This window comes from Spermophilus citellus (genome assembly GCF_964194105.1).
Source record: "Spermophilus citellus genome assembly, chromosome: 1".
NCBI lineage: Eukaryota > Metazoa > Chordata > Mammalia > Rodentia > Sciuridae > Spermophilus > Spermophilus citellus.
The window spans coordinates 85881510-85906961 of NC_138182.1; the positions used below are offsets into that span (position 1 = coordinate 85881510).

The 25452-nt window shown below is 55.7% G+C and overlaps 1 pseudogene across 1 annotated transcript; it reads right to left on the reverse strand.

The window, feature by feature from the left end:
• Positions 1 to 3814: 3814 nt before the first annotated feature.
• Positions 3815 to 25095, reverse strand: LOC308642175 (DNA (cytosine-5)-methyltransferase 3-like; annotated as a pseudogene). The gene is made up of 12 exons: positions 24999 to 25095; positions 17606 to 17689; positions 17292 to 17336; positions 16662 to 16741; positions 16477 to 16589; positions 15752 to 15923; positions 13404 to 13491; positions 12164 to 12252; positions 10840 to 10915; positions 10191 to 10330; positions 5712 to 5797; positions 3815 to 3979 (listed from the first exon to the last, which is right to left on the reverse strand). The product of its transcript is annotated as a DNA (cytosine-5)-methyltransferase 3-like (transcript).
• Between the last annotated feature and the right edge of the window lie 357 nt (positions 25096 to 25452).

The following is a 25452-nucleotide window of genomic DNA, read 5'->3' on the forward strand; positions in this document are numbered from 1 at the left end:
CCAGACTGGTGAGGAGGTGGGCCAGGAGGGGACAGGGTTCCCTCCCTGTAGGTGGCAGGTCTGGAGGTCCTGATCTCCTGGGAGCAGCCGAGGGCTATAGCCTCTCTATTCAGTTCTGCCCCACCCCAGGCCTGCTGCCCAGGCTGATGGTGGAGCAGGGGCAGCCTTTGTGAAGGCAGAAAGCTGGGAGCCTGTCCCTGTGCCATTGTGCAAGGGGAGCTCCCGGAGCCCAGTCCCCATGCAGATTTCATTCATTCAACGAAGACCCGATGAGCACCCAGCACTGGCTAGTTCTCAGAGAGCACGCGGTAAAGAAGGCTCTAGTCTCTGCCAGCTGGACGCGGACAACCCATGCAGCTGTGGGACAACCAAGTGAAGACAGCCAAAAGGTGAGTGCCAGGTGGTGACGGAAGTTCCCGAGGAAAAGAGCAGGGACAGTGAGCATGTGGTCCCGAAGTCCCCAAGTCGGGAGTGGAGTGGGCATTTAGAGGCACTTCTTCAGGGAGGGGCCATCTTCCCTTTTGGTCAGGAAGCTCAGGGACTAGAGGACCCCTGCCCATGTTCAAGGGTCCAATGAAGGGGTCTGCTCTTGGGGTGGGGATGGGGAGCCAGAGAAGTGTCCTGAAGGAAAGGTGAATGTTGTCCCTGGACAGCAGGGTGCCCGCATAAACCAGATCGTGTGCCTTGGGATGGGTCCAGCTCCAGGAGCCAGGAACCAGTGTGGGCTGGAACACACGTGGCCAGGGCCTCTTCAGGGGCACACGGTCCACACACCCAGCATAGAGAGGTACATGATGTTGGTGGCCTCAGTCCCCTCCCCCGCCCCAGCTCGGCTCCAGCTAGCAGAAGACTGAGTTTGGGGAGAACCAGCCCAGCATCACTGGCCGGATGAGCAGAGCGGTCAGCCGGGCTGGGCAGCTGGCACCACCCATGCCTTCTCCTCCCAGGCCAGACTGCTGCCACTCCCCTCCCCTTGGTTAGGTGAGTCCCTGAGGCCCACACAGGGCTGTCTCTGATTGGGCAGGCCTGGGCTGGGTGCCCACCTCTGGGCCTATCACTGAGGCCCAGGGGCCTGCACTGTACTGATTGGCTGATGCCTGGGTTGGGGCAACGCCCCTTTTAGCACTACCCAGATCCCCCTCCACCCTGCAGCTCTCCAAGCCAGGCCTGGGCGCTGTGCTGCCTCACGGCAGTGGGGCAGTGGTAGAAGATGCTCGGGTGGCACAAGCATGGCTGGCAAAGGGGTAGGGGCTAGAGCTCACAGAGGTCTCAGAAACCACTTACTGCTGCTGGACCCACTAAACAGCAGAGACTCTGGATGGAGGGGCCTATTGTTCCTTGGGCACAGTAGGGAAGTGACACGGAATGCAGCTGGACTACAGGGGGCACCGTTGGGCAGCACCCGGGTGCTGTGGGGGAGGGAAACCAAGACCAGAGATGGTAAGCTCACGATGGGTTGAAATCCCAGCCTTGGAACTGTGCATCACCAGGCAAGTTAGTCAGCCCCTCTGTGCCTGTGTTTCCCATCTGTGAAGTGCAGATAATCACACCCTTGTGGCTCAGTGACCAGGTAATGCCTGCGAGTACAGTTGTGCGACTGTCCTAAATTAATGCACACCCTACAGGCAAAGGGTTCCAAACAGGACTCTGAGATGAAGGAGACATAGGAAACCCTTTGGGAGGCTTCCTTCCTGTGGCTGTGGCTCCCTTGACCAGGACTGCAGGCGGGCAGGGAAGCTCGGTGCTGGGGTGGGACAGGCCCAGGCCATCAGGACTGGGAACCAGAGGAACTGCAGTCCTGCAGCCTGGATCCGAGGTTCCCGGGCAAGGTTTGGAATCGCCTGGATGCCCCAACCTGCCCCCTGAACCCCAGCTGCACCCAGGAGCAGCAGGGCTCTGGGCCCCAAGTCCCACTGATGGGGGGGCCTGCCGCCACCTAATTTCAGGTCTTTCCCCCACACAGGAAGCACAGTCCCCTGAGAGTCACAGCACAGTGTGCCTCTGACATCCCAGATGACACTCGGAACCTGACTCCGGGCTGGGGAAGCCGATCTTTTCTCTTGGGGGTCTGCTCATTTCCTGAGTCTGCTGCAAGGAGTCAACGCAGACTTGGGGGCTTAAAAACAGCAGGGGCATCGTTTTTCCACAGTCCTGGAGGCCAAAGTCGGAGGTCACTGCTTCACCTGGAGGCTGAAGGGAGACGCCTCCCTGCCTCCACCCCCTGGGGTGCCCCTTAGCTGAGCTGCAGTTCTGGAGCCTCTCTGCCTCTCTGGTCAATGGCCGTCCCCTCTGCATGTGGCCAAGACTGCCTCTGCCCCACTCTGATTGCAAATGGGCCCACCTGGGTAACCCAGGAGGCATGTCGACTCAGGCAGTGGGGTCCTTCTCTGCCGTGTGAGGTAACACCCACAGCTCTGGGAGTCGGTCATGGGCATCTTTTGGGGGGTGATTTACAGCCGACTCCAGGGATCATGAATGGGGCCTTTGGGGAGGGTTAGAGTACACAGGAGGAGCTCCAGGTGGGGACGATTCTGTGTGCACGTTTGAGAGTGCGGAGAGGACGCGGAGCGTGTCTGGAGACCTGAAGCCTGGCTCTCCTCCTTGCTCTAAAGCAGGTGGAGAGCAGGCCCTGGTTTTCTCTCTGCCCGTGCCACCAGTTATCTGGGTGGACGCAGCCTGGCCGCTACCAGCCCTGCACAGTGCTGTCATCCCCCACTGGGCAGCTGTGGTCACAGGTTCATGTGCACGGCTCAGCCAGCTTTCGGGATCAGTGTGGGCTGCAGAGCCTAGGCTACCAGGAGGGGTCTGTCTGCCCCTGGCTGAGCCCAGCTCTGCTCTCCTGCGGTGTCTCTGGCCCTCTAGCCTGGTTCTATCACAGCCCTCCTGAGTCAGCCCTGGACATGATACCAGTGCTGTCCATGTGCAGGGCTGTCCTCCTGGACGGAGAAAGTGCCCTGTTACACTGATCCAAGGGTGACCTCACTCTACTTCAAGGTGTTTCCAAGGATCTTCAACAGATCCAGTTTGAACCCCCCTTTCTTCCTCAAAGCATTGTACAGACCACGGAAAGCGTCCCCAAGTCCCAGTTGTGGAGTCCAGGACAATCTGACTCTGTTTAGTTGCTGTGTCTGGACTCAGGGGATGGGATGGTTCTAGCTACCTGAGAAACAGTCCTGTGAGATTCCTCACTCATGTGAGGCTGGGTCCAGTCGATGCCCTCCGTTGGGTTAAACTCCTCTGGGATGGGCACTGCCCAGGGCCCTGGGGAATCCTGCTTCAGCAAGCCATGCCATCTGGGTTAGGAGCCCAAAGGTCACAGACTTTGCAGGTAGATCTGGGTGGGCCCGAGCACCCTTGGCTCCGCTGGCTCTGGCTTTTCTACCAAGTGGGAATGTTCTATACTGGGGCGCTCGGGGCAGCCTGATAGGTGAGTGATTTCAACCATCAAACCAACGAAAATCCCATCTACAGGGGTGCACAGGGTGGGCACCTGGTACCTGGGGGGCTTTGCTTACACACAGAACACCAAAATATGACCAGCAGTCCTCCAGTGACACATCTATTGAACTTCTCAGTGGGAACACAGGTGTGCTCTCGGTGCCCTGTCACATCAGGATCCCATCACCACACAAGGCACCTGGCTCCTCTCCCCAAACCCAGAATGGAGCCCAGGAGAGCCTGCGATTCGAACCAAACAGGAGGTGGGTCTGTAGCATCACAGGACATCCAGAGCCAAGCAAGTGAGAGTAATTGGAGAACACAGGTAGAAGAGGGAAGTTCCAGGAGAGCCCTTTGTCATTGTATAACGGCTCATTTATAAAGAGGAAGTGCGTTCTGAGAGAAATACTTGAAATATTCTCGTAGGGGAAGAAAGCAGTTCTTCACGAGCGCAGATGGGCCCTGGGCAGGCAGTGTCCCTCGCTGTCCATCTTGAGCCAGCAGCAGGAGCTCCTCTTCTGAAGCCAGGGCCGAGTGCCTGCTGCCAGGGAGAGGGGCACAGTGAAGGCCAGACCCAGAGGGGCCCGTGGTGCCTGGCTCAGGAAGGGGCCAGGCTGGGCCCAGGAGGGAGGGAGCTGTGTGTCCATGGCAAAGCCTGGCAGGCGCCTCTGGACAGCTTGGGAAGGGGGCCAAATGCCGCAGGTTGTGGGCCAGGGTCAGGAGCACCTGCCATAGGTTACTTCTGTTTTGTGGCGGGCTGGTTTTCCGTTTGGGTCGTCCTGTGTTCAGTTGGTAGTGGGAGGGACTGAACCAGACCTCACGCCTGCTGGGAAAGAGCTCCACCCCTGAGCCACATCCCCAGACCTTTCTACTTTTAATATTGAGACAGTGTCTTGCTAAGTTGCCCAGGCTGACCTGGAACTCGCAATCCTCCTGTCTCAGCCTGACTTCCGAGTCACTGGGGCTACGGGCGTGTGCCACCATGCCTGGCCACATGTGACTTCTAAGGTGTCATTCCTACCCCACTGCTGCTCCCTGGGTGAGCGGCTGGCGAGGAGTGCAGCCTGGCTCCCCCTGCAGGCCATTCTGGGCCCGAGCGATGCCCGTGCCCTGCTGCTGGACTTGGACCCACAAAGTCACACAGATACCAGGGAGGGACCTTCTCGGCCACCACCAGATATTGATGTGGTGTGGTGGACGGCATGCAGGCGGGGCTGTAGTCAGCAGGCTCCCGAAGAAAAATTAGTTTAAAAAAGTGGCTCACCTCACTTTGGCACCAAGCCAGGGAGGGCCAGGAGGGCGTGGGGTGGGGAGGGGCCACAAGCACCTCCCTTGACAGGCACGGGCCCTGGGGCTGTGCAGGGGCTGGGAGCCAGGAGAATGCTGAGGCTGGAGGGGAGTGGGGAGAAGTTCCCAGAAACTCACTCCTGGGCAGAGGAGAATGACTTAGCAGTCCTAGGAGGTGTGGTCCCATTGGCTGAGCACGTTTGAGCCTGCATGAGTGTGCAGGTGTGCAGGCTGGTCCACCAGGAGCACGTGTGAGCCTGAGTGTGCAGGTGTGCAGGCCCGTCCACCAGGAGCGTGTGTCTGTGAGCCTGCGTGAGTGTACAGGTGTGCAGGCCAGTCCACCAGGAACATGTGTCTGTGAGCCTGTGTGAGTGTGCAGGTGTGCAGGCCGGTCCACCAGGAGCGTGTGTCTCTGAGCCTGTGTGAGTGTGCAGGTGTGCAGGCCGGTCCACCAGGAACATGTGTCTGTGAGCCTGCGTGAGTGTGCAGGTGTGCAGGCCAGTCCACCAGGAGCGTGTGTCTCTGAGCCTGTGTGAGTGTGCAGGTATGCAGGCTGGTCCACCAGGAGTGCGTGTGAGCCTGTGAGTGTGCAGGTGTGTGTGTCTGAGCATGCACAGGTGTCCTGGGGGTGGTGCAGGGTGCGGGGCTTCAGAATGCGGGGCCACATGGGGCACATTCTCGAGGATGAAGCAAGTGCTCTGCCCAGTATCAGGCTTTGCTCTGGGGCCCGGGCACCACCTTGAGGTCCTGAGGCAAGACCCTGGGAAGTGCTGGGGTAGAGAGAGACTTCAGCCTGCGGAGACCACCCAGCGGCTTGGGCGTGTGAGGTTTGCAGGTGGCCCCAGGCCTGGCTAGACTCAGCCTGACACCCCAGGGCTGCTCAGCTTGGCTCTGCTGGTAACCCACTGACTCCAAGCCCGTGTCCCCCGTGAGCCCTGTGCCGGCTGTGTCCCTCCAGCCTGGAAGCCTCACGGCCCAGGAAGTACCTCTTCACAGCGGGGATGTTGGTCCACACACGCACGGCATTCTGCAGGGTGCTCCCGCGGACGTCCTGGAGGATCACGGGCTCTGTCTAAGGGACGGAGGGTGACACCAGTCAGCCTGACAGCCAGTAACCTCCTCCCCGTGGGTCCCCACGGTCTGCAGGTCTAGGCTAGCAGTCTGCCCAGTGCGTCCTCTACCTGACAGACCTTTGTCCTTACAAACTGCCCTCTGAGAAGAGAAGCAGGGTCATCGTGTTCTTAACCGGCAGATGTTTGGTCCCACGGGCCAGTGGCCTGCAGTCCCTCAGGGATCAGGAGGCTTTGCTGGCCAACAAGGGCTCCCCAAAGCGTGTCCACCCTCCTATTCTTGGCAGCAGTCCCACAGGCTGTCTCTAAGGCTGGTCACGGTCTCTGCAGAAGCCCAGAGAGGGGGAGGCAGAGCCGGCGTGTGCCACAGTGCGGGGGAGCCAAAGAAGGGAGAATCGGAGGCGGGAGGCCCTTCTGGGTGACCTGACTCCACCCCCCTGATCCGACAGCTCCCCGGGGGAGCAAGCAGCCCACCAGGGTCATAAGGGTGCACAAGCTGGCCAGAGCCACACTTAGGTTTCTTGCCCTCAGCAGAATAAGGCCCACGGCCGGATGGGGATGGCAGACGACCCAGGACTTTCCTTCCGTGCTACTTTGGAGTTGGGACCAATTAACTCTGAACTCCCAACCTGTGTGCCAAACAAGGGAAAGCGGTATTGTTGCAGCCCTCTGTCTGTCCTGACGGGTGCCTGGCTTAGCAACGTGGTGTTTCAGTTGGGCCCACAATTACTGACGGCAGGAATAGGGTTTTTTTTTTTTTTTTTGGTAAAACAATGCAATGAACCAATCTGATCCCAACTGCTGATATGTGACATTATGTTGTTGTTTTTTTAAATGCTCAGATTTCCTAATAAAGAAGAAAGCAAGCAACAGGGTCGTGAGGCCACTTTGCTTAACTCTGTAGAAATAACCTAAAAGTTTAAATGGATCATATTCTAGGAAACGTGACCTCCCGACACTGACTGCTGAGACAGGAGATCTCCACGGACCGTTCGCACAGCAGCTGTAGCTGTGGCACAGAACGCCGTCTGCCTCAGTTATTTTAGGGAGCAGGTCCCACATAGAGACCACAGCCCGCCAGGGGCCAGGGGACAAGGGAACCGCCAGGACCCCTTTCCCGCTGTGGGTGGAACCCTGACGGCATGCCCTCCCACAGTGCAGGCGCTCACCACTAGGAGTCTGCTCTACACTGTGTCCTCTCAGTCACTCTCGTGGATAAGACTCCCCAGGTAACCCACAGACACCCGAGACCACCGTTGATAAAAACGCCTCAACCAGCGAGAATCAGCAGAAACTCCCCTCAGCCTCCAGCACGCTGCGCCTCGGCCTCAGAGCCAGGGTCCCTGCCCTGTGGAGGGCAGGGGGACACGGGGTATCCCCATCACGGCCAAGGTCCCCGAGACTGGCAGCTCCATGAGAGAAGAGAAAGAGATCGCAGGTTTAGGACCAGGAGGAACACTGTCACCGTCACTGTCTGAACACACACAGCAAGTCTCACTGAATCGAATGAAAACCCTCAGCCCACGCGGCCATCCAGCCACCGGGCAGCGGGGGCCATCAGCACAGAGGCCAGTTCCACGTGTATAGACCAAGCCAGTTGGAGGGCCAAGAGGGAGGTGGCCGCCAGGAGCAGCAGGCAGGAGACCCCGGGGTACGCTAAGGACTGAGGGAGCGCTCCCACACCGTGCCCACTGCTGAGGGACCGCTCCACGAGGGTGGTCGGTGACACATGTGGCAGCCACCTTCACCCTCTGACCAGAGAGCCCCTCTGGAGTTGGCCACGGACGGCACCTCTGTCAGAGCCAGAGGCAGGAAGTGCCTGGTCACCCACCACAGGGAGCGGCCACATGCGCCCACCACCCCAGGAACCCACGCAGCACAGGGACAAGACGGAGGGGTGCTGCTGCCAGGGAAGGCCACTGCAGCTGGAGGCCAGGTGCCAGCAGCAGGGCGCTACAGGGGGCTTTTCCTATCGTGTTGGACCTTGGACGAGGGCAGGCGCCCTGTGAGAGGAGCACCAGGCTGGCCAGGCTGACCCATGAGGAGGGGTCCACGGGAGGGTCCGGGTGTTAAAATCCCCACTAAAGCCACACCTTCAACTTGAGTCTGTGCTTCTGCACATCCTCCCCCTGCCCCAGCCGAAGCCCCAACACTGGGCGCCCCTCCCTGCCTGCCTGGCTCACCCTCAAGTCACCCGCGAAACCCCCGGCAGTGGGGGCTGCCCTCGCTGCACCCGTGGCTGGCCACACTGTCCCCACCCCGTCGCGTCCCTTCTGGGATCGGGAGCATGAACTCCTTCCTGGGGGAGGTCAGGTGGCCGCGACTCCACTGCACTTCCCCTGCCAGAGCCATTCCCAGAGCTCCGCCACGTCTGGCCGCGTGGGCTCCGCCACAGCCCACGGGGCTGCTCTGGTGGTGCCAATTCAGACGCGTGGACAGAGGAGCAAGGCCGTGGTGCCCCTGCCTGTGTGGGTGTGTGGGGTGAGCACGTGTATGAGGCACAGAGGGAGCATGTGTGTGGCATGTAGTATGTGGCACGTGTGAGTCCTGGTGTGTGTGTATGTGTGCAATTGTGTGTGTGAGTCCTGGTGTGTGTGTGTGTGTTTTATGCAGTGTGTGTGTGAGTCCTGCTGTGTGTGCGCTGTGTGTGTGATTCCTGGTGTGTGTGTGCAGTGTGTGTGTGTGAATCCTGCTGTGTGTGTTGTTTTAGTGTGAGTGTGTGAGAGTCCTGGTGTGTGTGTGTATATGCAGTGTGTGTGTGTGTGAGTCCTGCTGTGTGTGTTGTTTTAGTGTGAGTGTGTGAGCGTCCTGGTGTGTGTGTGTGTGTGTCCTGCTGTGTGTGTTGTTTTAGTGTGTGAGAGAGTCCTGGTGTGTGTGTGTGTGCAGTGTGTGTGTGAGAGTCCTGGGGTGTGTGTGTGTGTGCAGTGTGTGTGTGTGAGTCCTGGTGTGTGTGTGTGTAATGTGTGTGAGTCCTGGTGTGTGTGTAATGTGGGTGTGTGTGAGTCCTGTTGTGTGTGTTGTTTTAGTGTGAGTGTGTGAGAGTCCTGGTGTGTGTGTGTGTGTGAGTCCTGGTGTGTGTGTAATGTGTGTGAGTGTGTGAGAGTCCTGGTGTGTGTGTGTGTAATGTGTGTGAGTCCTGGTGTGTGTGTAATGTGTGTGTGTGTGAGTCCTGTTGTGTGTGTTGTTTTAGTGTGAGTGTGTGAGAGTCCTGGTGTGTGTGTGTGTAATGTGTGAGAGTCCTGGGGTGTGTGTGTGTGTGCAGTGTGAGTGTGTGTGAGTCCTGGTGTGTGTGTAATGTGTGTGAGTCCTGCTGTGTTATTTTAGTGTGAGTGAGAGTCCTGGTGTGTGTGTGTGTGTGCGGTGTGTATGTGTGAGTCCTGGTGTGTGTGTAATGTGTGTGTGAGTCCTGCTGTGTGTGTTGTTTTAGTGTGAGTGTGTGAGAGTCCTGGTGTGTGTGTGTGTGTGTGCAGTGTGTGTGTGTGTGAGTCCTGCTGTGTGTGTTGTTTTAGTGTGTGTGAGAGTCCTGGTGTGTGTGTGTGTGTGCGGTGTGTATGTGTGAGTCCTGGTGTGTGTGTGTGTAATGTGTGTGAGTCCTGGTGTGTGTGTAATGTGTGTGTGTGTGAGTCCTGCTGTGTGTGTTGTTTTAGTGTGTGTGAGAGTCCTGGTGTGTGTGTGTGTGCAGTGTGTGTGTGTGTGAGTCCTGCTGTGTGTGTTGTTTTAGTGTGAGTGTGTGAGAGTCCTGGTGTGTGTGTGCAGTGTGTGTGTGTGTGAGTCCTGCTGTGTTATTTTAGTGTGAGTGTGTGAGAGTCCTGGTGTGTGTGTGTGTAATGTGTGAGAGTCCTGGTGTGTGTGTGTGTATGTGCAGTGTGTGTGTGTGTGAGTCCTGCTGTGTGTGTTGTTTTAGTGTGTGAGTCCTGGTGTGTGTGTGTGCAGTGTGTGTGTGTGAGAGTCCTGGGGTGTGTGTGTGTGTGTGCAGTGTGTGTGTGTATGAGTCCTGCTGTGTGTGTGCAGTGTGTGTGTGAGAGTCCTGGTGTGTGTGTAATGTGTGTGAGTCCTGGTGTGTGTGTAATGTGGGTGTGTGTGAGTCCTGTTGTGTGTGTTGTTTTAGTGTGAGTGTGTGAGAGTCCTGCTGTGTGTGTTGTTTTAGTGTGTGTGAGAGTCCTGGTGTGTGTGTGTGTAATGTGTGTGAGTCCTGGTGTGTGTGTGTGTAGGTACCAGTGTGTCCCATGTGCCCGCTGGGAGGCAGGGCAGGAGGTGGCACCCGGGGGGCACGTGCAGAGAGCGCGGTGGTGGCGTGGGGTGGGGTCCAGCTCCTGTCTGCGCCTCTGTGCGTGGCCCCCGGGGAGGCCGGGCCAGGAGCTGGGTGGACGTGAGCCCCTGGAAGCCGGCACGTACCTCCAGGAAGCGAGCGGCTATGGCCTGCTCGTCCCCAGTCAGCAGCAGGTTGTCCACAAACATCCAGAAGAAGGTCTGCGCGCTGCCCGGCCGCGGCCGCGCGTACAGCAGGAGGCGGTGGAACTGGAACAGGTACCACCCTGCGGGGGGCGGTTTGGCTGTGAGGTGGGCGAGGGCTGAGGGCCTGGGTGTCCCCACCCCTTACACTTCTGTCCCCCTCCCAGGAGCAGCACCTGGCCAGGGCCGCAGAGGCTCACAGGTCCCGACCTTATCCAGAGAGGCCAAGGTTCAGCAAGGACAGGGACAGGGGCCCACACTGACCACTGACCCTGCCTTCCGCCTCGGACTCCAGAGCCTGCATGACCTGGAGGCCACCTGGTGGGCTGGAGGGCCTAGAGCGGGGCACGAAGCGGCCTTCGGGGTGACGGTAACCACTCTCTTGTCATGGCAAGGCAGGTGACCCACTGTACGTGCTAAGGGACGTGCTATGGGACCTGCCATGCGTCAGTGACAGCCCTCCACTGTTTAAACACACCACCGTTCCCGCCCTCCCTAAGGCGCTGCAGTGGGTGGGAGAGAGGAGAGGTGACAGGGCTGGGGACAGACGCCCTGGTGAGTGGAGCAGACCCAGCCCTTGAGGGCATCTTACCAGGAGAGTGGTCACAGGCGTGGCCCAGGGCGGGCGTCGAGCCGTACACGAGGTCGAAGGGGCCCCATTCCTCCACCTACAGGACACGGCAGGACACGGCTCGCTGGAGAATGTCCTTATTTAGTGGGACGCTGGTCACTGTGAGCCCCAGCGCTCAGCCCTGGGGCCGAGATGCCCTGTCCAATAGGATGTGGTGACTCCTCCCAGGATCCCTGGGGGCAGAGGAGCCCACAGAGCTGAGTCATCAGCAGCCACCATGCCCTCTGGGGCACACCCGGCACAGGGGCCATCTGAGAATGGCCACTGCTCCTGGGTGGAACCTTGGGCCCCTGGGACCATGGACTCCCCGCCACGGGTTGGTGTGCTGCCTGGGAAGCGGCCAGTCCACACAACCCCAGCACCCCGACAGTCAAGCCAGCCACATTCCTGCCCCCTCGGGGACGAAGGAGCTCTTCAACACCCACAGCCCCAGGCGCCTCGGCACCCAGAGGGCCACCCACGGTCAGCGACAACCCAGCCCTGGGTCATTCTCCTAGAAGTTCAAGAGACACCGGATACTGGACCCCACTTTCGATAGCCCAATCCAGAGTGGACCCTGAGCTGGGGCTCAGCTCAGCAGTGAAGCGTTTGGGGCAACAGGTGGGGTTCAATCCCGGCACCCCCAAGCAAACAGGAAGACGCTCCGGCAGCTCTGGGCAGCAGGGAGACCTGAGCCCGCCCTCCTGCTCCTCTTGCCTCTGTCCTGGGCCCCGCCTGGTGGCTGGGGTGTGAACAGAGGAGGGCAGGGAGGCGGGACAGCTGGGTCTGCTGTGGCACCCGGCTCTGTGGCAGGAGGCTGTGCCCTCCTTTAACGACCGCCCAGCAGGATGGGGTGGAAGGGGACTCAGCTCTGGGGAGCAGCCGCCAGCACAGAGTGGGACTCACCCGGAGAGAAGCCCCTGCGTGGACGCCCAGGTCCCACCGCCCATGGGAGGTTTTCAAATGATGGGCGGCCGTCGGGTCCCAGACCCTGCCTCTTTTAGAGGGTGGAGGGGGGGTCAGGCCCCCTGGCTGGGCAGCACCCCATCATGGGGCAGAAATGAGCCACTGGATTTCAGGATGTCTGGCCGGCTGCCCGGCTCTGTGCTGAGGGCAGTGCAGGCCCACGGAGCCAGGGAGCACCGTTCACTGGGCCCCAAGCCCTCGCTGGCCTGGAGGCCCCAGAGTGGCAACCAGGAGGCTCCCCTGACCCTGGCCTTCCCCACCCCCTACCTGGCCCTGTTGTCCCTGGCCTCAGTCCCCTGTCCTCCCTGAGCCGGGGTCTGGGAGCGCAGAGCCTACTCACATCTCTGCGCACAATGTTGGTGACGTCCTCCAGGTGCCTCAGTCTTCCCGCCTCGCAGCCGGGTTCCAGAAACCCCAGACTGGTTAGCTCTGGAGTGGGACAGACAAGGGCACAGAGGAGCTGCAAGGAGCCAAGTGGGCCAAGGTCCCACCAGGATGTTCCTCTCAGCCCAGCCACGTTGTTTCCATCGGCGGGCACCAGGAGAGGAGGGATCTCTCCTGTCTGGTGACCGCGGAAAACAAGCAGGCCTCAGAGTACCGAGTTCAAGGCCAGTCTGCCGCAGAACCAGGCACTTCTGCCACACTGTCACTTCCTGGGCAGCGTGTCCACACGGCACCACTAGGCCAGCCAGTAACCCTGGGAGCAGGCCCAGCCCCTGTGGCCCCACCAGCAGCGAGAGCCTGGGCCAGCCAAGCCACTGCTGGTCTGTCTCAGGTGCCTGTCCCCAAGGTCAGTGACAGGATCACCGCCAGGGCACAGGCCCCCGCGGCATCTGTGCTGCTCCTGTCCTAGGGGCACCCACCCACCACGACCCTCTCTGGGGCTCTCCCGCACCTGCCAGGTGGGACTTCCAAGGGCACCCGCTGGGGGGTTGGCAGAGCTGCAGCCAGAGGGGCACACCCTGACGAGGGCGGGCGGGAGGGCTCGGAGGAGAGTGCAGCGAGGGTCCCACGAGGCTGGCTGATGGGGCCTCTGGGTGGCAGGCTGGCCGTCTGCCGTTGGGCGCACTGCTCATCACAGCACTGGGCATCCGTCATGCTCTGCCAGCCGCCTCTGTCCCCGCACCCTCCCTCCCCACCTGCCTCCACCTCCTCCTGGGTGGGCGCCCTACCTGGCCCTGCTGTCCCTGGCCTCCTGACCCCTGTCTGGCCTCCCTCCTGGCCTCCTGACCACTGTCTGGCCTCCCTCCTGGCCTCCTGACCCCTGTCTGGCCTCCCTCCTGGCCTCCTGACCACTGTCTGGCCTCCCTCCTGGCCTCCTGACCCCTGTCTGGCCTCCCTCCTGGCCTCCTGACCCCTGTCTGGCCTCCCTCCTGGCCTCCTGACCCCTGTCTGGCCTCCCTCCTGGCCTCCTGACCCCTGTCTGGCCTCCCACCTGGCTTCTTGACCGCTGCCCCCACTGGAGGCCTCCCCTTCCTTTGCTCAGGGCGTCCAGGAATGCGGCAGGCTGGGCGCTGCTGGTCACGCCACCTCCCCCACCCCCCCCACCTCCCCCCACTTCTGCAGGTCAGGGCACTCACCTTTCCCGATGTCCCCAAAGAGGGAGAGCACCCGCACGGGCTCCCTTTTCCAGGCTGGCACGGTTTTATAGATCTCCTGGGGACTCGCCTGGTAGAAAGGCCGTCATTCAGCCCCTGGTCCCAGAGCCTCGAGCCACAGGCTCCGGGTGGAGGAGCCCCCTGAGACGCACCTGCCAGGTGGAGGCCGGCCCCAGGAAGGCCTCCCCTGCCGCAGGCCTGGTCCTGCCCCCTCGGTGGGGGTAGCAGGCCTGCGGGGCTGTCCCTACCTCAGAGGAGGGGGCTGGGATCCCAGCAGAGATGGCTCTGACTCTGAGGCTCCAAGACCCGGGAGAGTGCACAGCAGTGGGGACCCCGGGCCAGAAAGCCCTCGGAGGGCTGGGCAGTGTGACAGCTGCCCGAGGTGAGGGGTTCCCCAGGCCCAGACCTGCTGCCTGTGATCTGTGGAGCTGAGAACTGGCACCCTGAGTCCAGACGCAGAAGAGCCATGCTGGGGACCCAGGACACAGACGTCTCTAAACTCTGTGTGTGGTATGTGGGGCACAAGGCCTGCCCACCCCTTCCAGGATGCCAGCCAGAGACGGACAGGGCCAGTGGAGACACCTGGCCAAGGTCAAGTGCACGACTCTCAGGGACAGGATGGAGCAGGGACCAGGGGCTCGTGTTGGGACATCCAGGAATGCGGACATCCGATCAGGCAGGAAGTAGGCAGTGGGGGTCTGGCTGCCCTTGGAGGAGGAGGGGCGGCCGGGGCCAGGGTCCCGGCTCAGCTCTGTGTCTGCACACACAGCTGTGGCAGCGGCTGGGACCCTGGAGGAAGGGAAGGCCTGGGGGCCTGCCCCCTCTGCCCAGGGTTGACCCCAGGAGCCACCTCCGCCTTTCCCTGGCTCCACGCCCTAGGTGGCATTTCATCACACTTCTGAAGGTCACTTCGTGTGTGTGTGTGTGTGTGTGTGTGTGTAATCCCTCCTGCAGCCTTGGAGCCCAGGGGTCTCCATCGTAGGGACAGGAAAGCTTTCTACTCTCAAGGTACCAAAGGGGGGCTCCATAAGGCACACGCTGGCCTTGCTTTCTGAAAAGCACCTAAGACACCTGCTCACCACTACGAGCAAGGCACACCTGCATCCACATGGCGTCTGTGAGACTGGAACATGTGTGCCACTGGTGTGCACGCACGTGGGCACGGCACAGGGCAGCTGGCACCTGCAGAGCCTGGTCTCAGCTGGACAGCTTCAAGACCCTCGCAGAAAAGAGCCCCAAGGCCAGAGTGGCCCCTGAGAGGAGGACCCCAGGGGAGGCAAGGCCACCCCGAATCAGGGTACATCCCTCCTGGCCTATGGCACCCCAGCCCACCAGCGAGCCTGAGGCTGGGCAGGGAGATGGCGACGCCAGCCTGGGGCTGCTCCCAGGAGCCCCTGCTCCCTGTCTCTTCCATAGGATGCGCCTGGCGGGCAAGCAAAGGCGGCCTCAACCCCGAGGAGCAGGAATGAGGACCCGAGGTCGGTCGAGCAGCTGGACGGCACCCCGCTCTCTGCTGGCTCCCCGCGAGACTTTCGCCCCTTCCAGGGAAGCTTCTGAGGGCCAGCAACAAACCAGGACAGACTGCAGGAACACAGCTCAGCAGGACAGACTGCAGGAACACAGCTCAACAGGGAGTCCTGCTCAAGGTCCCAGTGGGGCTGGCTCCCCCTGGAGGCTGGAGGGAGGGGCACCGTAGCTCCCACCTCTGCTTCAGGAGGCTGCAGTGGCCCTGGGCACACCTGGGCCACGGACACGGGCACCCGCCTCTGCCTCAACCTCACGGGGCCTCTTCCTGTCTCTTCATCTCTGGAATCTCCCTCCCCTTTAAGACATCATCAGTCTATGCGTTTGGGGCCTCCTTGAATCCACAAGGGTCTCACCCTCAGATCCTTCCCCAGACGTCATGTGCAGAGACCCTATTTCTGAATAAGGCTGCGTTCAAGGCACCCAGTTTAGGACTTTGAGGACATAAGTCTGCACCTTCCATGAGCCCATGGTCCTGTCTGCTTGGTGTCTCTGGCCTCAGCTGTGGGAAGTGCTGTGTCTGACTCGCTGTCCTGGTTGGACCAGGAGCCCACGTTGGCCCAGAGCTGGCAGCCACTGTGGGGCTCAGAGACTGCAGAGGGCTGCCAGTTGGCTCTCTGGGTCCCTCCTTCGTGACTGTTGATGAGCAAGGCTCATCCTTGCTTGTAAGAAACAAAATCACCATGCTTCACTGATTCTGAAGAAATGGCCCGTCTGGTGGCACAAAGCCTGAGCCCTGTCCCTGTCCCTGTCCCAACCAATGGGCACCGTGGAGCCAGTGGAAGCCACAGCGGCCTGCTCCTTACCACCTCGCGATCCTGGAAGGCCTTGAGCTGCTCACGCCACTTCCTCCTGCGCTGCAGCAGGCCACTGCGCGAGAAGGGCAGGCACAGGAAGCACACCCAGCTGCTCATGGCGTGGATTCTGCCCGCAGTCCCGGGGCCCACCAGGGTGTCCACACACTCCAGACAGTAGCACCTACAGAAAGCAGAAAACCAAGGTGACCCGGTGACCCTGCCCCCGAGGGCCTTGGAGGGACCTCCCTCCACTCATCTGAGAAAACAAACGGCCCTGCCCTTGTGTGCTGCGTGGGGGAGGTGAGGCCACAGGCTAGAAGGGACCCTGGTAAAGGACCGCAAGGTCCAGAGACGACGACAGTTATCTGAGGATCCCCTAAGCCGCCTGGCCTCCCCAAACTCTGCAGGAGCAGCCGCCGGAGCAGAACTCAGGGCCAGCCTCTGAAGAGCACCCTGCGGACCCGAGTGGGGAGCAGTGGATGCAGCCCAGGCTGGAAGGGCAGGGGTGAGCATGCCCCTGTGCGGCCCTGGTCATGACCCTCTAGACGGTCAGTGGAGGAGCAGCAGTGTCTTGTCTGGGACAGAGGCCTCCGGACACCAGTCCACGTGCCACGGCTGCTCGCCATGGAGGTGTCTGAGAGGGACATGGAGGGGGGGGAGCATTGTTTTGGGAGGCCCCATCCCCCCACGGGAATAGTGGAGAAGAACAGGTGCCACCCCCGGGCCAGCCTCACCGCGGGCAGTCCGGGTTCTCGCAGATGAGCAGCGTCTCCCCCGAGCCGCAGATGGAGCAGGAGGACTGGTAGCTGTCCTGGTCGTACTGGAACAGGGCCTCCAGGAACCTGTCCTGGGCAGGCAGAGGTGGCTGTTGGCATCCCCCTCCTCCCAGAGGTGGGGCCCCTGCTGGACCCCCGCTTACCTTGCACGGGGCACAGATTCCCCCCTCAAACAGGGGGTGCTGCGTGTGCACCTGGAAGCTTCCACAGCAGAGGCAGATGTCTAAAGAGAAACAGAGCGAGGGGCTCGGCCCTCGGCAGAGTGAGGACTCGACAGGGTAGAGAAAGAGCTGTGGCGCCCGGTCAGGGGGAGGGACGGCAGGCCCGGGGGAGGGCAACCGTGTTCATGGATCGGACACCTTAATGTCACAAAGAGGCCAGGTGGGAGCCCGTCTCAAAACCCCAGCTGGCTGCGCCGCAGAGTTTGACACCTGATCCTGAAATGTGTACGGAAATGCAGGAAATCTGCAATCGGCCAATCCACAAGGCCAGAGGTGCCGGGGACAGGGAGGGGACAGGGAGCGGGGACAGGTTTTCCTTGGGGATGATGAAGATGCTCTAAGATTAGGCAGTGGGGAGGCTGCAGGACCCTGCTCTGTCAGCACCCTCAGAACCACTCCACTGTGCGCCTTCACGAGGCGCGGGAGTTGGGGGGCAGGTGGGGGAAGCACGCAGCACCCGCAGAGCGCCCAGCCTTCTTCCGGAGGCCCCAGAGGCCGAAGCCGCCTTTCTCCATCCTCCCTGCGGCCCGCGGCAGGCAGTGGGGAGCTCACCTTCTATGTTCCGCTGGTTCACAGTGATTTCATAGGCAATGAGATCTGCAAAGAAGGCAAGAGTGGCCCTCCCTCCTCCTACCTCCTATGGGGTACCGCCACAAAGGAATGCCACTAATGTGTCCTGAAGTCACAGGGGCTGGGGACCTCACCCCCTCCCCTGCCTGACTGTGGCCACCTCGCCCCCTCCCCTGCCTGACTGTGGCCTGGCCCGCCCAGCTGGGTGGAGGAACCACAAGTGGATATTCCAGATGGTCCAGGCCTGAGGGCAGCACCCTATGGGGAGGGTCCAGTAGGTGGACGAGAGCTCTCACCTCTGCCCAGCTGGACTGAAGAGGGGGATGACCGCCCGTCGGAGCCCACCAGGATGACATCCATGCTGTGCTCAGCCTCCAGGACTGGGGCCACCGTGGGGAGGGACACAGGACGCCAGGCAGAAGGAGAAAGCCATCAGCTGTGAGCCTCTGACGGGAGCCCAGTGGGCCTGGCCCAGCAGTAGGGAGACAGAGCACCAGCCATGCCAGCCACTCTACCACGCGACCTGCGCAGTGGTTTCATTAATGAGGTTCTGGCATTCAGTTAGTTAGAAGAGATCAAAATAAAACACACAGACAGTACCTTATTTTAATGCTAGGTCCGAGACGGCTCGGTCTCCCTGTTTCCCTGCCTCCAGCCGCTCAGCAGGGCAGCGAGGATTACTCTGGGCTAGCAGGAGAGAGAGAGAGCGAACACGCCGGGGAGCAGCCTTTTATTTGGGGGGACAAGAAATTCAGGGGAGAATTCCATCCAATGAAGGTTGAGGGGGGGCTGCACTCCAAGGTCAGGGTCAGTGATTGGGTCTCCAGGGTCAGTGGTTACGCACACCCCCACACGGATGGGCTCTCTCATCAGGAAAGGGTCGGGATAACTCCGACACAGCCAGAGTGCCTCAGGCCCTTAACGGGAGTCACCCAATCACGTGTCAGAATGGCTCCCCACATATTCCCCCTTTTTATTCTTAACAATGAGGCGGCGGTTCACTCTCTGGAGTCCCCGGATTCTTGATTGGAAGACTCGCCATCCTATAGTTACAATACAAAAGAGAATTAACAGCAAAGAGAATAATCCAATAAGGTACCAAGCGGAGTGTTTAAGAATATTTCTAGGGTTGAATCCATTTAATTCCTTCAATATTTGGTTAGCCAAAGAAGAAGGATCTGAAAAATCAGCTCTATTATTTTGAATGTCTTGGATATGGTGATGAAGTTCCAGAATATCCAAGCTATTATTACTATTTTGCCAAATACCTAATAAATGGTTTTTAACCTTCTCCCAATCCCAGAGAGAAGCATTGTACTTGGCAGCTGTAACACATACATACTTATAATTAGCATGGCATTTAAGCCTTTCCTTAAATTTTAAGGCTGAAAGTTCATTACCAATGTTAATAACAGTCGCCTCTAAGGCGTTTAACTTAGTCTCAATCCTTTCATCAATATTTACTTGATTACGCAGAGCCTTGGAAGTATTTTGAGCTAAATTATTAAGAAATTTTGCATGCTGAATATTTTGAGACAATGTCAGAGATGCAGAGACGGTTGAGGCAATAAATGAGACCAGTGCTAAGACACCAACAATTATGACTCCAATAGCACGTTTAGGTCTTGTTAGCTGGGCATGAATTTGCTGCAGGACTTGTAAACCAGCATCAGCATACCATGGCTCTGAAATATTAGCAGGTAATAAAACAAAAGAGGGCTGATGAAGTATCAGCACTCCTTTTCCTCCATTATACCTAGAAATACAATTGGTTAGGTTGCACTTATTACAAGTAACAAAATATCTATCATCTATCCATCTAACTTTTACATTTCCAATAATTAAAACATAAGGAGATTGGACACAGGCTCTTAGGCCATAGCAAGATCCCTCTTTACAGTTCTTGCCGACAAATTTTGGTAAAGGTTTATCTGTAAAATGTAAATATTCTGAGGCAGCAATTAAACGCCAAATATCTCTTTGAATGCCTCCTTCACTATAAGTCAAAATATTACTAACAAATCCTGCAGGTGTCATAGCAGAATTTCTTCGTAATTGTCTCTTATCAATTTTTGGAGACCAGTCTAAAATATACCCACTAGCTTTAGACACCTTATGTTGTACAGGAAAGGTATTTACACAATCCATCCATTTAGGAAAGGTGCCAATTTTAATTATAGAACTATTTGGACAGTGGGGTACCGGTGGAGGTTTTGCAGAAATGACTGGCTTGTTATGGGAAAGTCCCATCTTAATTACTGATCTAGTATTAGGTTTTAAGTCTCCATAAATAGAATTATTTGTCAGTCTAGGTTTACCAATCGCTGTCTTTTCTTCAAATGATACTTTCAGACAGCCAGCATGTTTATCATGTGACCAACATAAAGGCAATTGGGCACTGTAGCCAGAATAATTAAATCTAGTCACATGATTGGGAGTAATATGAGCATCTGTAAATCCTCCCATCATGAATGAGTCATTAGTAAATACTGGAATAGATTCTCCAGTCCACACAGCTGGGTGTACCAGGGGTGGATCTGGGAAATATGTCCAATAAGTGTCTACTTGATTCCCTTTTACCTGACAGCCCAGTAGGGCAATTACTGTCGCTACCATCAAGACTGGGGTCCTGTTCTTTCCTAGGCATCGAAGTATTTGGGAAGCCTGGGTTGTCAGTTTCTTCACATCTTTCCATGAAATCAGCTTCTCGGCTGGTTCAATCTGGTCTTTCTTCATCTTTTTCCGATATCTCCTCCTTCTGGGTTGTGGCTCCTCCGTGTCATCCTCAGTCGCTTGAGTCTGGGTTCTATCTCCTCCATGTCTGATAGCACGTTCAGGCACCCAGATAGGACGAAAAGCACCTTCTGGAAAAATACAAGCATGCCCTCGGCCCCATGATATTACCGGATCTGGGCCCTTCCACTGACCAGTCTGTAAATCTTTCCACAGAACTCTGCCTAAAGGGCCTGTCACCGAGGGAGACATTTGCCTCTCAGCAGCAGTGTGACCTTCTGTGTCACAGTTTAAAAAATTTAAAACAAATAAGGCATGATTAAGGCTATTTTGGGGAGTCATTATCTTATTCCCCCTTTTTAATTTTTGTAATTGAAGTTTAATAGATAAATGAGCTCGTTCTACAATGGCTTGACCTTGGGGGTTATAAGGAATTTCTGTTTTATGATTAATTTGAAACTCTTGGCAAAATTGTTGAAAAGCAGAGCTTACATAAGCTGGAGCATTATCTGTTTTAATCTGCATAGGACACCCTAAAACGGAAAAAGCTGCTAAGCAATGAGAAATTACATGTTGAGTATTTTCCTTAGTACGTGCTGTGGCAAAAATAAATCTAGAATAAGTGTCTACTATGACATGCACATAACATTGCTTACCAAATTGAGGAATATGAGTTACATCCATTTGCCATATTTGATTTGGTTTTAATCCACGGGGATTTACCCCTGATGGCAGAGATGGAGTGTAAATAACACACTTAGGACATTGGCTTACAATCTGACGAGCTTGTTCTCTGGTAATACTAAATTTTTTACGTAAGCTAGAAGCATTTTGATGATGCAAGGAATGGGAAGCTAGGGCACAGTCATATGAAGACATCTGTTGACAAAAAGCTACTAATTTATCAATATTATCATTACCTGCAACCAAAGGTCCAGGGAGATCAGCATGTGCACGGATGTGTGTAATAAAACATGGGTACTTCCTCATTAGCACTGTCTTTTGTAAATTATGAAATAATTCAAATAACTCCTGTGATGAAGTAAACCCAATAACTGAGGTTTCAATATTTTTGGTAACTCTGACTGCATATAAGCTGTCAGAATAGATATTAATAGGCTCATTTGAAAAATAATTTAAGGCAAAAATCAGAGCTTGGAGCTCTGCCCTTTGAGCTGAAGTATAAGAAGTTTGTATTACCTCTGTGTGAACACGGCTGAAGAAACCTGCCTTACCAGAGCTGGAACCATCTGTGAACACCGATAAAGCTCCCTCTATTGGATGGGAAAGTACAATCTTTGGAAAAATAAGTGATGTTAATGATGCAAATTGTACAATCTTATCACGAGGATAATGGCTATCTATCTGGCCAGGGAAATCTGCAAAAGCTATCTGCCATGAACTAGAAGTTTGAAAAAGCCAATTAGTCTGTTGAACAGAAAATGGAATAATTATGATATCAGGCTCAGATCCAATCAATTGTAAAATCCTAGTTCTACCCTTAATCACTAATTGAGCTGCAGAATCATGAAAAAGAGTCAATGTTTTTTGAGGGGAATGAGATAAGTAGATCCATTCAATAACTCCTAATTTTTGCCATATGGCTCCTGTTGGGGTATGTTCAGTTGGAAATATTAATAAATATATTATTTCTTTAGGATCTATTCTAGTAAGCTGTGTATTTTTAATTGCAATTTCCACTTTCCTTAAGGCTGCTTTGGCCTCCAAAGTTAGTTGACGTGGAGAGGTTGGAGAAGGATTTCCTTGTAATATCTGAAATAAAGGACTTAACTCAGAAGTAGTTAACTTTAAGGATGGTCTTAGCCAGTTAATATCTCCTAATAGTTTTTGAAAATCATTAAGGGTACGTAACTCCTTAACTCTTATCTGAAGATTTTGAGGACGGATTGTACTCCCTTGAATTATCTGACCTAGATATTGAAAAGGAGATACCTTTTGAATTTTTTGAGGAGCTATACTTAAACCCATAGTTGTAAGTGAGGTCTCTAACTGAGTAAAAATTTCTGAAAGTACTTCTGAATTAGCATGGGCCAATAATATATCATCCATAAAATGAATAATGTATGCATCAGGGAAGCTATTTCTAATGGGATCTATTGCCTGATCAACATATTTTTGACACAGTGTAGGGCTATTACGCATTCCCTGAGGAAGGACTTTCCAGCAGTATCTTTTAACAGGTTCCTTAAAATTAACTGCTGGGACAGTGAAAGCAAATTTTTCACAATCTTCAGGATGTAACCTTATAGAGAAAAAACAGTCTTTTAAATCTATTACCATCAAGCTGTAATCTAAAGGAATGGCTGTGGGGGAGGGAAGTCCTGGCTGTAATGATCCCATAGGCCGAATTGCCTGGTTTATTGCCCTTAAATCCTGTAATAATCTCCAATTTCCTGACTTTTTCTTAATAACAAAAATAGGTGTATTCCAAGGGCTAAGTGTTGGTTCAATATGACCAGCTTGAAGTTGTTCCTCAACTAATCTATGAATTATTTTAAGCTTTTCCCCTGAGATGGGCCACTGAGAAATCCAAATAGGCTCTTCTGTGAGCCATGTAATTTTTTCAGCTGTTTTAAGGATCGGGGAAGTACTCAGTGCCCCTAATAAAAATTTTGTCCTGAAGTATTTACTAATCCTTGCCGTGGAGACTGGCTTGTAAACAGATATTCTTCCTGAAAGGTTTCCCTATCATCTTCAGGAAAATACCTCTGATTAATTTCTTCAACTGACCTTATAGAATTTGGGGTGACTAGTAGCAGTCCCATTTTGGCTAGAATATCTCTTCCCCATAGATTAGCTGGTAAAGACTCTAACACATAAGGCTTAAATACTCCACTGTTTCCATCAGAATCTTCCCAACGGAGATAGTTGGCACTTTGAGCAGGCTGTGAAATTTTTCCTATTCCTTCTAGATTAGCTGAGGCTGTATGCAGAGGCCATTGCCTGGGCCAAAACCGGCTGGACAACACGGAGCTATCAGCCCCTGTGTCAATTATTCCTAGGAAATTTTTATTATTAATTCTAAGTTTTAATAAAGGGCGTTCTTGTCGCACTAACTGGGACCAATATACTCTGTCCGGCGGTTTAGAAACTGAATCTGCCGGCAGGTGCCTTTCTGAGACACAAGGCAATAATATTAATTGAGCAAAAATATCCTTTGGGGTGAGTCTTAGGGCATAATTGGATCTTACAGTAACATATAATTGCCCTTTAAATTTTGAATCTATCACACCAGGTATTACTTCAATAGCTCCCTTTAAATTATTACGCCCCAAAATTAAACCTACAGTATTCTCAGGAAGCGGCCCGGAAATCCCAGTAGGGATTTGTGTTGGTCCCGTTTCAGGATCTAATTTAACTGTCTCTGAAGGTCCTAAGAAAACTGTCTGTGATCCATGTCTCTGTTCCGGTAAAAATCGCGGACTGTTCTGGTCGGCGCCGCTAGTGACGTCACACTGTGCGACCGTTCTTGGAATTCCCGGGCTCCCGCCAGGAGGAAATGCCGGCGGCGGCGGGAAAGTGGGCTGATCCGTGCCGTTTGAATCCTCCGCATGGGGCTGCGAGTCTAAGTTCACATTTCTAACCTTGGTCCCTAGTGCTTTTGTTCTCAAGGGAAAGGTAATTAACTTAGCCTCAGGCTGATTTTCCATTTGAATAGACTTAACAGCTCCTTGAATGGCTTTTATAAGGTCTTCAGGTATTTCAGTAGAAAGACAAACTCTCTGTAACTTTCTTCCTAATTTCTCCCAAGTAAGTAAATTTGGAGACTCTTGGTCACAAAACCAAGGACAATATTCACCTACAATCTTTAAGAATTGCAATAACTGAGTTTTCTTTATCTGTTTTCCTTTCTGATTAATTATACTGTCTAAAATAGTTAGATACATTTCCTTATCCGAAGAAGTAGAATTTCCCATTTTAAGTAAATTAACGTCTCTTTCCTTCAATATCTCTCGGTACTTTTGTGACTCAAATGTCACTTTTTTCTTTCTCTTATCTTATTTCTTATTTTCCTTATCCTCTTTATTACTTTTGTGACCCAAATGTCACCTCTTTCTTTTCTTTATTCTTTATTCCTTACTTTCCTTTATTTTCTCTTTATTTCTTTTCCTTATCTTCCTTTTTCTTTATTTCTTTCCCTTAATCTTTTTAGCGCGCGCTCCCACTCAATCTAACTAATTCAGAATGCCCCACGTTGGGCGCCAATTCTACCACGCGACCTGCGCAGTGGTTTCATTAATGAGGTTCTGGCATTCAGTTAGTTAGAAGAGATCAAAATAAAACACACAGACAGTACCTTATTTTAATGCTAGGTCCGAGACGGCTCGGTCTCCCTGTTTCCCTGCCTCCAGCCGCTCAGCAGGGCAGCGAGGATTACTCTGGGCTAGCAGGAGAGAGAGAGAGCGAACACGCCGGGGAGCAGCCTTTTATTTGGGGGGACAAGAAATTCAGGGGAGAATTCCATCCAATGAAGGTTGAGGGGGGGCTGCACTCCAAGGTCAGGGTCAGTGATTGGGTCTCCAGGGTCAGTGGTTACGCACACCCCCACACGGATGGGCTCTCTCATCAGGAAAGGGTCGGGATAACTCCGACACAGCCAGAGTGCCTCAGGCCCTTAACGGGAGTCACCCAATCACGTGTCAGAATGGCTCCCCACAAGCCACCCCCACTCCGTGACCCCTACCCACCCAGCCAGCCAGCTGGGTGGCCCCTGGGTGCCCCTCACTGGCCCAGTTGGGCCAATTCCTCACAAGGGACCAAGGGACCAAGGCACCAACGTCCCCTGCAGCCCCGGGCTGCCTCTGACCCCTCAGGGACCCCACGCTCCTGCCTCCCAGTGTCCCCACGCCCCAGCCAGGGGCCCCTGGGACAGTCCTCCCAGCCTGCACCCAGGCCTGATGGCCGCCGGGAGGAAGAAGGGCCCGCTGGTCTCACAGGGCTGCTGCCACTGCGCCCCGTCCAGGAGTCTGTCTGGGTCCAGGTCAGAGCCCAGGCTGTCTGCAGTCAGGGTCCCAGAGGGGGAGAGGGCCATGAGGTCGGGCCACAGCGCCTCCCAGTAAGTGGGGGACTGTCCAGGACCCAGGTCCAGGGGCGGTGGGCAGCTGAGAAGAGGTGTGAGGAGTAGGCTCTGGCCTGATGCGGCTGGGGTATGGGGAGGGGTGAGGGGCTTCTGCAGGGCACAGAGGACCCCGTGGGGAATTAGGGGGCAGGAGAGATTCCTGGGGGGAGGGGTCTCCAGAGTGGGTGGGATTAAGAGCTCAAGAAGAGCGGCTGGAGAATGGGGGTCCCGGGCAGGATGGGGGTGATGGTGGGGGCGGGGTGCTCAGGGGCTGGGCGCTGGGGGCGGGGCTTGGGCAGCTCAGTGCGTGGGAGTGCTCCAGGGCAGGGT